Source organism: Bidens hawaiensis, unplaced genomic scaffold (genome assembly GCF_021521415.1).
Source record: "Bidens hawaiensis isolate Kalapana, Puna unplaced genomic scaffold, B.hawaiensis_p1.1 tig00064100_1, whole genome shotgun sequence".
Lineage (NCBI taxonomy): Eukaryota > Viridiplantae > Streptophyta > Magnoliopsida > Asterales > Asteraceae > Bidens > Bidens hawaiensis.
In genome coordinates, this window is record NW_027506545.1 from 44,181 (window position 1) to 55,598 (window position 11,418).

An 11,418-nucleotide genomic window follows, 5' to 3' on the forward strand; every position below is an offset into this window, starting at 1 on the left:
GAAGTTTTATTTCTCGCGCATTTGAACAAAAACTTGCGCGACCGCGAGTAAACTTAAACGAAAACTTTTTAGTTGAATTGGCTAATGGTGAAACTATTTTAATAAACTCCGTGATCAAAGATTGCACGCTTAACCTTAATGAACATGATTTTCTAATCGACCTCATTCCCATGCCTCTTGGAAGTTTTGATGTTATTATTGGTATGGACTGGCTCTCGCAAAATCGCGCCGAAGTAATCTGCGCCAAGAAGTTGATTCGCATTCCTCGGGAAAATGGTCAAGATCTTCATATCTACGGCGAGAAACCATCTAACGGTCTTAAACTTATGTCATGCACTGAAGCCCGAAGACTTTTGCGAAAGAAATGTGTCGCGTTCTTGGCTCATGTGGTCAAACCCGATGAAGGAAAGAAGAAACTTTCTGAAATCCCCATCGTGCGTGACTTTCCTGAAGTCTTTCCCGATGAGCTTTTACCTCCCGCTCGGGAAGTCGAGTTTCGTGTTGATCTTGTCCCTGGTGCATCCCCCGTAGCCAAATCTCCTTATCGACTTGCACCCGCTGAAATGCAAGAATTAGCAAGTCAACTTCAAGAGTTGACCGATAAAGGATTCATTCGCCCTAGCTCTTCGCCGTGGGGTGCTCCGGTTTTGTTCGTTAAAAAGAAAGACCGTTCGTTTCGCATGTGTATCGATTACCGCGAGCTGAACAAGCTCACCATTAAGAACCGGTATCCCTTACCGCGTATTGACGACCTCTTTGACCAACTCCAAGGTGCCTCTTGTTTCTCCAAAATCGATCTCCGTTCTGGCTATCACCAGTTGCGTATCCGCGAAGAGGATATTCCCAATACTGCTTTTCGAACCTGCTACGGTCATTTTGAATTCTTGGTCATGCCCTTCGGTTTAACCAACGCACCCGCTGTCTTCATGGATCTAATGAACCGGGTGTGTAGGCCTTTCTTGGACCAATTCGTGATCGTGTTTATCGATGATGTTCTGGTATATTCCAAAACCAAGGCCGAGCATGAACAACATCTTTTGTTGGTGTTGCAAAAGCTTCGAACCGAACAACTCTATGCCAAACTCTCCAAGTGTGAGTTTTGGTCGGATGAAGTACAGTTTCTTGGTCATGTTGTAAACAAGATGGGAATTCATGTCGACCAATCCAAAATTGAAGCAATCAAGAACTGGATTACACCGTCCACTCCTACCGAAATCCGTTCCTTTTTGGGCTTAGCTGGTTACTACCGGCGATTCATTTCGAACTTCTCAAAAATCGCCTTGCCTTTAACCGCATTAACGCACAAAGGCAAACCGTATATTTGGGGCTCGAAGCAAGAAGAAGCCTTTCAAACGCTCAAGCGATTGTTGTGCGAAGCTCCTGTTCTAACGTTACCTGAGGGTACTGACGACTTTGTCGTTTATTGTGATGCCTCCAACCAAGGTCTCGGTTGTGTACTTATGCAACGAGGCAAGGTTATCGCTTACGCGTCTAGGCAACTCAAAATTCATGAAAAGAATTATACGACTCACGACCTCGAACTTGGTGCAGTTGTATTTGCATTAAAAATCTGGAGACACTACCTCTACGGGACTAAGTGTATCATTTACACTGACCATAAAAGCCTTCAGCACATTTTTGATCAAAAGGAACTTAACATGAGACAACTCCGATGGAACGAACTCATCAGCGATTACGATTGTGAGATCCGATATCACCCTGGAAAGGCTAATGTGGTAGCCGATGCGCTCAGCCGCAAACCCATTCAACTCAACTGTATCTTGCCGCGCACGCAGCTTCACTTTGAGCCGATCCAAAGCAATTTGGAATCGCGCATTCGCGACGCGCAGCGCGCATCGATCAGCAAAGGCAACCTACGCGCCGAGTTAGCGTGTGGTGCAGAAGCGCATCTAGTCCCTAACCCGAATGGAATTCTCTATTATCTCAATCGCATCTGGATCCCCAATGATGAGAATCTTCGCTCTGTCATACTGAGTGAAGCGCACAAATCTCGGTATTCCGTTCATCCTGGTGCTGACAAAATGTACAAAGATTTGCGCCTTTCTTATTGGTGGCCTGGTATGAAAAAGGATATTGCTGTGTTCGTAGCTAAATGCCTAACTTGTTCTAAGGTAAAAGCTGAACATCAACGCCCATCTGGTTTGCTCGAACAACCTGAAATTCCTACGTGGAAATGGGAAAGTATAGCAATGGACTTTATCACCAAGTTACCCTTGACCGCAAGCAAACATGATAGCATTTGGGTAATAGTGGATCGATTGACCAAGTCTGCCCACTTTCTGCCCATTCGTGAAACCTACCGTGTTGAACAACTTGCGCATCTTTATGTCAAAGAAATTGTTTGCCATCATGGTACTCCCTTGAGCATCATATCCGATCGCGATGGCCGTTTTATATCTCGCTTTTGGAAATCTCTCCAATCTGCGTTAGGAACTCGTTTGGACATGAGTACTGCATATCATCCTCAGACTGACGGACAGTCTGAGCGAACCATCCAAACCCTTGAGGATATGCTTCGATCTTGTGTTCTTGATTTTGGAGGTAATTGGGATTCACACCAACCTCTGATCGAGTTCTCTTATAATAACAGCTATCATTCCAGCATCGGTATGGCCCCATTTGAAGCACTTTACGGTCGAAAGTGCCGCTCACCGATCTGTTGGAACGAAGTGGGTGAAGTTCAAATCACAGGACCCGAACTAGTTCAAGAGACAACCGATAAAATCGCCAAGATCCGTGATCATCTGCTGACTGCCAGAAGCCGACAGAAGAGTTACGCAGATCGCAGGCGGAAGCCTCTCGAATTTCTAGTTGGTGATCTTGTTCTCCTCAAAGTGTCGCCCTGGAAGGGTGTTATCCGCTTTGGGAAGAAAGGTAAGCTTGCACCTCGTTATGTTGGTCCGTTCAAGATTCTTGCGAGGGTGGGAAAAGTTGCCTACAAACTGGACCTGCCGCCCGCGCTCAGCAATGTGCATCCAACTTTCCATGTATCCAATCTCAAGAAATGTTTAGCTGACGAGAACCTCCACATACCACTTGATGAAGTTCAAGTTGATGAGTCTATGCATTTCGTTGAGAAGCCTGTTGAGATTATGGATCGCGAGGTAAAGCAAACCAAGCGCAGTCGCATCCCTATTGTTAAAGTTCGTTGGCAGTCCAAGCGCGGAGCCGAGTTCACTTGGGAAAGGGAAGATCAGATGAAGATCAAGTACCCGCACATTTTCTCTGCGCATCCTACTTCGAGATAAATTTCGGGACGAAATTTCTTAAAGTAGGGGAGACTGTGACATCTGCCCAATCCGACCCGACCCAGGTACCCGTTTTCGAATCCGATTCTTTTTATGATTTAAAATTTGATTATTAATCTTTGTAAATTCAACATTAAATAAAATATATATATATATTTTTTATATTACTTACTAATAATAATAATTCCTTTCCGCCCTTTTTCTCTCTCGTCGCCGTCCCGCCTCTTTTTCTCTCTTGCCGCCATCTCGCTCTTTTTTTCCTCTCTTGACGCCATCTCGCCTTTTTCTCTCTCGTCGCCGTCCCGCCCCTTTGCTTAACCCTTACGCCTTGAACCCTTTTTTCTCTTAACTCTTTGCTTGTCCTTTGGTTCTTCCCACCTAAGGATGTCTGCGCAGCTCCACGCGCCAGACTCCTTACAAGGAAGCCTGCGCGAAGACCAACTGTTCCTGCGATACGCGAGGCGAACTGTTCCCGCAGCTCGCTAAGAATGGTAGTTCTTCCCGCGGCGCTCGAAGGATTATAGTTCTTCCCGCGGCGCGCTAAGAATTGTAGTTCTTCCCGCGACGCGCTAAGGATTATAGTTCTTCCCGCGGCGCGCTAAGAATTGTAGTTCTTCCCGCGACGCGCTAAGGATTGTAGTTCTTCCCGCGGCGCGCTAAGGATTGTTCTCTGTCTGCCTTCGCCCTCGCGCGCGCTCGAGTCTTCTCGCGCTAGACCTTAAGTCTTTTCTTCTATTTAGGTCAGCCTGTTTGCTTTTGAAATATCTTATCTTTTGTATGAGCACTGTAGGTCAGTTCCGACATCTGTCCGAAAAGCCACTTTCGGCGCAGCATGCGCACCAATCCTATTGGTTGACAGAAAAAGTGACTGACATAATCTTTTGAAATCTTCTTTTGCATGTCTTGAACAGTGCTTTATCTGACACCTCCCATGCTTTGAACAGTAACCTGTCAGCCTTCCCCATCCCCTGCAGCTGCCACCATATCTTTTGCTTGTGATATCTTTTGCTTTTAATATCTTTTGCTTGATTTGATAAGATCTTTTCCCCTTTTTAAGGGATTGTGTTCCCTTGGGTTTTTCCTATAAATTAAGCTATTTTCTTGTTTATTAACACTACACACACTACACTTAAACACTCCCCAAATTTCTCTCCCTTTACTCTCTGCCCTAGTTCCTCAGCAGCTCCAACTCCTCTATTTGCCTCCGTCTTCTCTTCTGTTCTGCCCAAATCTCGGTAAATAAATAATATATAATTTTTCTTTTAATAATTTGTTTAAGTAACTTACATATATAAACCAATCGTTAAACCAATAACCTCTTATTTATAGGTTAACTTGTGCTTGTTTAAAAGTTGGTTCTTGCATTATCTTTCATCGCACCGGTTACAAGTGAGTAATCTCGTACTTAATCCCCTTTTATTTTTAATGTTTTGGGATGTTCATGTGTTCGTACAACTTGAGTCTTAAACTTGTTTATGAAATTTATGTGCGCAAAACCCCATGTGTTATGGACGTTTACTTGGCTGTTTATTTGTATGTGTGAATCATTAACCGCTTTGTTCGGCCTATTCCGAAGTTTTCATGGATCCATTAGATGAACACGGGAGACCTATCGTTTACGGTTTTCTTGTTTTGTTTACACATGCACGTGATTACTTGTTTTTGTGCTCGATTGGGAGCACGGATTGAACTATGAGCTATGATCTATTTAGGCTTGATCACAATCTGATTACACCCTATGTTAAACCCCAGTTAAGCACATGTTGCGCGCAGTGTTTGTTATTATCTATTTATATCTATTAAACTTGATTTCTCACCGACACGCAAGTGTTGACGTTTTATTTTAACACATGTTCAGGTTTGCTGTAGCTGCTTTTGGGAATCTCAAGGACACGTAGGATGTTTTCCTTTTCTTTGGACCTAGATTAAAATGTAACAAGACAAATTATGTTATTTGTATATTTTGAGTTATGATATGATTTATGTTACTTTACGAATTGTGTTCTGCGCGTGCGCAATGAAAATGTATTTATTAAATATTGACACCCAAATAGTGTCACGAGTAATGAAACAATACGTGGCGCCCCGATGTATAATCCGCCATCGGTCGGGGTGTTACACCAACATCACAGTCCCTTGATAAGTCACTTCATCCACATAGTACAATCCTTTGCGTCCAGTGCCACGCCCAATGAGTTTCCCCGTCCTGATGTCCTGTAATATACAAAAAGTGGGGTGCATTAAAACTGAGCAATTTAATTCCTTTGTCACATGACTAATTGGTAATAGTTTATGTGACAAAGATGGTATATAAAAACAGTTGGATAATTCCAAGGTTAGTGAGATTACAACTATTCCCTCCCCTTTAACAATAACCATTGCCCCACTTGCTGTTTGAATATGAGTTTTTGATGATTTTGACATAGCTTTTATATCAGACAACTCAAATGTCATGGTATCAGTGGCACCACAATTAAGTATCCAAGATTCGTCACGTTTGTTACTATTTCTAGCCATATTTTCTTTACCAAGTATTTTTGTACCATGCCCTGTTTTATGACCAGAACCCAAAGTTTGATGGGTTCCTTTTATAAGTTCAGAATCTAGAGGGGTACTATTTAGCAATTCAAGAACTTTATATGGAAAAAACTTAGGATTAAGAATTGTAAAGGGGCTGGAATTATAATTATTAGAATTAAAAGGATTAATAGTTGAGGGGCTGGAGTCATAAAACTCAACCCGTGTACCTCTGACGTCATAGTCTCTTGTACCAACCGATGCCATCGCCGCCCCTTCGAATCCTTCTTCTTCGTTTTGGTGGTCGCTGTCACCTCTACTGGTAGCGAAATAGTTTTTGTTCAGCCCTAACTTTATTGTATGTGGTGATGTCGGCTGCACATGTCATGGGAATCTCACCCCAAATGCCTTGCATAATGATCCATAAATCCTCCAACGGTCCTACTGTTTAATTTCATTTTCCTTGACGTGGAGATCGAAAGTTTGTAGCTTGTCCTTGCTGCTACTGTATGTAAGGACAGGAGCATCCCATAGTGATTTTGTAGTCGGGAACTCGGTTAAGTTGCTGGCGAGGGCAGGTTCAATGTTTTGTATGAGCCATGAGAACACCACGAGATCGTCTTGTTCCCATTGCTAAAATTTTCATCGGTTTCTTCTGGAGGATTTGTGATCAAATGGCTCAGTAACGCTTTCGATTTCCCCCCTATGGCTACTCGGATCATCCGAGCCCATAGGGCGTAGTTTTGAACTGTTAAGGTTGAGGCTGATCTTGAGGCTATCAGAGAGGTTTTGTTTAGGATTTTGGTTTTGGGTTTGGAAGCTGTGTTTGGGAAGATTGGCTAACTGGGTTGAAAAATCAATTCTCACTATCATTATTAGACATGATAACGGCTAGGTATTTGGTTGAAGGATGATATCAGTTAGGTATTTTGATCCTAGAATCATTAACACTGCTCTGATACCATGTTGATAATTGATAATAAGAGTATATTGAGTGAAAAGTATTGTATTTATTGATACTTACAAAATAAGGATACTTGCTATCTGTAGAGTTTTACAATGATACAAAAAAGGAAATAATATTAAAGTCTTGAGCTGTCAATGGCTGTGAATTAGCACCGATGCAATCTTCTATTATAATGAGAGATCAATTTTGATCATTAACTATTTCTTCCTTATTTGACTTTATTTTCTAACACTACTGACGTGGCTTGCATGATAGCCTTATCATTCGAGGATTTTAAATCTTAATCATATAGTAGTAGCTGCATCACGAGTATCGTGTTGACTGTTGACTTACAAAGTTGCTAACTTAATACCATTGAACATCTAATATAATGCGATAAAGTATCCTAAAACAATATACATAACTTAATTTTAAGTATATATGTGTGACACTTGTACTTTAAGGGTATGTTTGGCAATAAGCTTTTAAGAGCTTCAAGCTTTAAGCTTTTAAGAAAAAACTCATATTTAATAAAAAGTTTTGTTTGGTTGGAGTAGCTTCAAGATTTTAGATTGGTAGAAAAAGCTCCATATTTGAACGCTAGTATTGGTAGCGTTTGAGAAAAAGCTAGCTACAAGCTTTTACATTTGAATTTACAAGTTTGACCCTTGAACTTATATCAACTTTTGTTAATTTATATAATAGTTACACATTCAACCCTTATTCAAAACTAACTACCCCACAACTTTTTTAGGAGCCATAACTTTTTCACACGTTAATAATTTTTTAAACAAATTACATCATAAAAACGAGCATTTTCTTCTCTTTAATTTGAGTATGATATTGTTATATTTCTTTAACTTTAAAAAAATTAACATACTACGTGATTATCGGTTAGGATCGATAAAAAGTCGAGTCAGGTGAGCTCGAGTCATGTGTAAAACCAAATTAGGAGTCGAGTCAGACGAACTTGAGTCATGTGTAAGACTAAATTAGGGTCAGAACGCGTTGATACAAAAAGGTTAAATTAGTTCAATTCGTGTCGGTACGCTTTTGAGCCGAAAGGGGTCAGGTCAGAACATGTTTCAGCTAGTTTTGTTAAAAGTTTCTGCTACTCTGCCAAACACCTAAATATTAAAAAAGCTACAGCTAACAGATACCAGCTTCCAGCCTTCAGCTTTCAGCTTCCAGTCTTTAGCTTTCAGCTTACAGCTAACAAGTTACCAGCTAGTTTTGCCAAACATACCCTAAATATGATATATATTACCGGCTTTTAACCTCCTCTCTTTCTCACTGCATGCGATCATACTTCACACACCACGTATAAGTTTTTGTTTAGTGTTTCAAATTAATTCGTAATTTTATGAATTATAATGCCATACTTGATCTTTGCGATTGATTGTTGTTTTGGAGCTTTAAGAATTGTGAGTTTTGGGTTTGGGAAATTTCAAAATGGTTTTGCAACTTTCTTAATATTATTTCACAAAACTAGACACAAGTGAATTTAAATTCATTAGATATTTGAAATTGTAACAAGTAGCTTTTTGAATTCGAAATGGTAACTACATATAAGGCAAAATGGACAGTTCGGGTGGGATAGCAAGTCACACGGACTGATTTAAAAAATGGTGATTTGGTTCGATCAAGAAGGGTTCAAGTCTTATATGATTATATCTTTTGACCGAAAGGCTATTGCGTATGTTTATAAGGAATGTCAAAGCTCCAACAGGCGGAACAACCAATCACGAGTACATAACAAAAGTGAAACACCTCAAACATTTGATGATAGTAGTGAAGTTCGGCATTTATAACCCAACCCGAAAAAGATGATTCGGAAGCATAAGTGGTGATCGGTATAACCCACATTTAATTTTCTTTTAATATTAATTTGTTTTTATTGTTTCACAAATGATCCAATTACAACAGAGAGACATGTAAGCTTACATTAGCAACATAACATGTATTTGATCACAAATGATAGACTATTTGTGTTTATTAATGAGAACAAAGACAATTAATAAAAACAAATACATTGATAGTACCGAAGCTCCAAGCCTTCAACCATGGCTGCTTAAGGCTACGCGTAATTTGCCTGGTGTTGCAATGGATTTATAACACTTTTTTTTTATGAATTATTATATCATGATCTTGAAATAGAAACCAAAAATTCGTATAAATTAATGTTGCCACCAATCCAAACCATAAAAACGTGTGATCGAATTTATTAATTGCAATCACGAAACATAGCTAGGCTTATTCAAATCAAATATCCTGAATTATTTTTTTATGGTTTGCGTGGGTTTATGGTCGCATCGATTTTGTTGAATCAAGGTCATTCATCATCGTTTATTCAAAAATACTATATTAAAAAAATACATTATGTAATTGACAATTTTTGTTTATATGCTTAGAATTGACACATTAACTACCACCGTAAATAATATTCTATCCCACCTGCTACTCATAGTCTTCCAAATGCAACAAACAAAACAACAATAATGCTCTACTTTTGTGAACTCAAAATAAAATATTCTAAAATACAATATATTTAATCTTGCCATCCCAATAGAGACGTTTAAGGTCATTTGTGATTGTTAGAATGTCACATTTACCCGTTCAAAAAAATAGACATTTTTAAAGGTCACGTGGCGTTAAAGTCCATTTTTAGCTGTCGTGTTTTTGGATGAGTTATTTTTTAGGATACTCGATTAAACTGTTTGTTTTTATAGAAGAAATTGGTGTTTTTAAAGAAGTAATATTTTTTTCTCTGAACTAACGGCTGACCGGACATGTTTTTTTTAACGTTTTTAGTCCTCATTCTCATGCTCTAGTAAAATGTACAAGTTCACAAAACTTTGAAATGTGCTTTTTTATAGACTAATAATCAGTAGTTACAAACTACCAAAAATTAATAAGATTTTCTGAGATACTTATAGTGTCCAGAATCAAAACAATCCAACTTATTCTTGTATTGATTCATCATCTTCAACATCTCAGTAGCCTTCACCTTTGTCTCTTCACCACAGTTGACTTGCAACATAAGCAACATCTTCTGAAAAACACCAACATGAAGAGCTTCCACCAAAGCACTCTCATCACCATTCAAACTCAGCTTCCACAGCATCGAAACGCAGAAATCGGTAGCCAAAGAGGACACTCTTAGTATCTTCTTCACTAGCAAAGGCACAGTCAATGCATGTATTTGCAATCTTTCCATTCCTTCTTTTGAGTCAGAAACACGGTCTAAAACGCCTAATGCCATCTCGCTTAACCCCTTATCGGCTTCCACAAGCGCTTCTAAGCTCGACTCGACAACACCCAACTCCAAGAATCTTGATGCTAACTTGTTGTGGCCAATTTGTGTTGAAATTATGTGATATATGACTGAAAAAGAAGATCTTTTGACCGAAAGGCTATTGCGTATGCTTATAAGGTTTGTCAACGCTTCTAGGACGCCATCGATGTCGATTAAGGCGCTTACATGGGCTTGATCAGTTGAAAGAAGCTCTTTTAGGGTTAGAACACAACTTCTTTTAAGTAACAAATCATGATCACCCGATAAAAACCGTATCATGCAACTTAAAGATTGCGGTGATCCAAGCTTCGATCGCCCTTCAACCCCTAAAGGAGACAACCATGCCAACATTAACATAATCTCCTTCAAAAGATCTTCATGTTCATCAAACGAAAGACTTGAAAACGCCTCGAATGAAGCCACTAGCACGTACCCGAGCCTAATAAGACATTTATTATGTTCACTTTCTTTAGCCCATACATTTATCTTGTCCACCAAATCAAGACACCTTTTCCCATGGCCTTCCGAAGCCGAATCCATAATTTTCGAACAAATTTCCGTAACATCAGAAGAGGTTATAGGCGTTCGAGGAGTCGGTATTCGTTCAACACCATGCGCCTGATTCTCGACACACCAATCTTGGATCATCCTCCGGATCATATGATTTGGTATTTGATCAAAGTTTTCTAGGACTTGGTTTGTGACCGGGCACGTTTGATTTCCATCTCGTATCCACTTTTCGATGCTTTCTCGATCATACGTGATGCCCGTCGAGATTGTCACGGGATCTTTCATCAGATCAAGCGATATCGGACAGCGAAAATGTGTCGGAATGGTTAGTACAATTTGTGAGCTTTGAACAGCCAGAAATTTCTTGACAACTAAACGTCTAGTTCTTAGTTTCTTCCATAAAGATGCCATTAATTATATATTAACAAGTTTCTGAATCCAGAAACAAGTTTTTGATGATGTGGGTATGAATATTATGAGGAAAACTTGATGGGTTTTATGAATCTTGATGTATAGAATTATATAACTATAGAAGTGCTTGTATTTGTATTGGTTTGGGTCAAATTTGGGGAAGCTGAAATGTTCAAGTGAGGAAGTTGGGGGTTTGAATATTGACCATAGAAAGTGAGAGTCGAATGAAAGATTGAGATAATGCTAAATGGTTTGTAATAATATTCTTATGGTTCTAGACTTCTAGCAGTTAAGAATAGTTGTAAGCTAACTGGCATGATAGTAGCCAGGTAAAATAAGTGGACCAATAATTTGGATCCACATGGTCAAAGGTCAATTAAGTTGTTCGGATGAACCCTTGTCATTTCAGTTGTCCCTTTCCGTTTGTGGGATCCGACCCAACTACTGTTTTTTCGAAAGTAGTCCAATTT

At 39.6% G+C, this 11,418-nt stretch overlaps 1 pseudogene; it reads right to left on the reverse strand.

The window, feature by feature from the left end:
- Positions 1 to 9,519: 9,519 nt before the first annotated feature.
- Positions 9,520 to 10,960, reverse strand: LOC143618140 (U-box domain-containing protein 21 pseudogene; annotated as a pseudogene).
- Between the last annotated feature and the right edge of the window lie 458 nt (positions 10,961 to 11,418).